The 1735-nt window shown below is 24.6% G+C and overlaps 1 non-coding gene across 1 annotated transcript; it reads right to left on the reverse strand.

The window, feature by feature from the left end:
* Positions 1 to 563: 563 nt before the first annotated feature.
* Positions 564 to 650, reverse strand: TRNAS-GCU (transfer RNA serine (anticodon GCU)). The gene has a single exon. It is a non-coding gene; the product is annotated as a tRNA-Ser (tRNA).
* Positions 651 to 1735: the final 1085 nt, after the last annotated feature.

Genomic DNA, 1735 nt, shown 5'->3' on the forward strand with positions numbered 1-1735 from the left:
TTTAACTTAAAATTAAAGACGGTCAATAGTAAAGACTGTCTTAGTAATTATAAAAGCAAATACAGTTTTGCAAACACCGACGTAAACACTTTTATCAAATACGAGTTTTATATGACCATCTTAAAAAATTTATATTCAATTTCAAAAATGCCATTACTTATTTTCTACATCGTTTTTTAAAAAATCGACTTAAATTTAACGATGTTAAAACATCTTTTTTTACTAGTGTAAACACGCAATCACCGTTTGTTTTTGTGTATGTCTGTTATTAATATAATATTGAATGTCATTAATGTACTATTGATGTAAATTTATCATATGATAAAGCTATCAAAATAAACAAATTTATATTCTATACCTTCCTGGAGTAAAGTCTAAGGGGATTTTTATATTATGTTATATATATATATATATATATATATATATATATATATATATATATATATATATACTTTTAAGATTAAGAAAGCGAATTAGCGAAATTAAAATCTTTAACTAGTAAATAAAAAAAATCAAACAAACAAGGAAAACAAAGAATTCATCAAAAAATATCAAATTATCAACGGAAAGAGAGGGATTCGAACCCTCGGTACAAAAATTTGTACAACGGATTAGCAATCCGACGCTTTAGTCCACTCAACCATCTCTCCCCAATTGAAAAATAGAATTACTTTGTTTATGTTATATCACATAAACAAGAAGAGCAAAAAATGGAGCATGAAAAAAAAGACCTCTTTCTATCTTATTTTTTTATCTTATCTCTTTTAGTTTCCTAAAAAAATATTTTACTTCATAAAATATTATTTATTTAATACACTTATCATAGAATAAAATTTAATAATATTATTAAATATTCCTTAATTACTCATTTCAAATAATTTTACATTTTTCTAAGATACCGAAAAGATTTAAATAAAAAATACAAAATTAATCCCATGCACAATTTAGTTTGCCTGTTCATCGTAGGGTCAAAACTGAGTTCAAATAAGTAAACATAACTATAATAAAATAAAAGTTAAATAATAATATTCATGCTATAATTGAATGGAAAGGAAAGAAAAGATGGGGAAAACCATGAATAACAAACAAAAAATTGTCTGCTTGGAAAAAAAAATGAAAAGGAACAAGAGTAAAAAAGGTTGACTTCTAAAAGAAAAAATCTAAATTTTTTTTTTCTTTTAGACTTTTTCCCGAATTCAAAATTTAATTTTTTTTATTATTTTCTTTTTGTTACTCCAAACAAGTCTTAAATGTATTTATGGAGAGAAAATATTAAAAGAGGGAAAGTAATAAATATGATAGGAAATGTAATAGATAAAATGAAAGACACAATAAATGTGTACTTTTAATGATTCTAAAAAGAAATTGCAGTTTGTCTTTTGCTGGTATAAACAAACACATGTCATTGCATTTTTACATAATTGCTCAACACACATAAATTGACCATTGGACCGAGAAGATAGCGTGCAATTGGGCAACAAGAATCAGGGAAGAGAACCAACAAGATACTAAAATTTTCTTTTCTTTTAGACTTTTTCCCGAATTCAAAATTTAATTTTTTTTATTATTTTCTTTTAGTTCTTTAATTGTGTTTTTAATTTTCATTAGTGTTGCAACTGAGTTATCAATATTACAATTCAATTTGGGGACTTGTGGATCTATGACTTAGTAATCCAAATCTGAAACAATAAAGGGTTATTGTACCTAATGTTTGAAAATCACGATGTTAAATTTG

The sequence above is a fragment of the Glycine max genome, unplaced genomic scaffold (genome assembly GCF_000004515.6).
Source record: "Glycine max cultivar Williams 82 unplaced genomic scaffold, Glycine_max_v4.0 scaffold_58, whole genome shotgun sequence".
NCBI classification, from domain to species: Eukaryota; Viridiplantae; Streptophyta; class Magnoliopsida; order Fabales; family Fabaceae; genus Glycine; species Glycine max.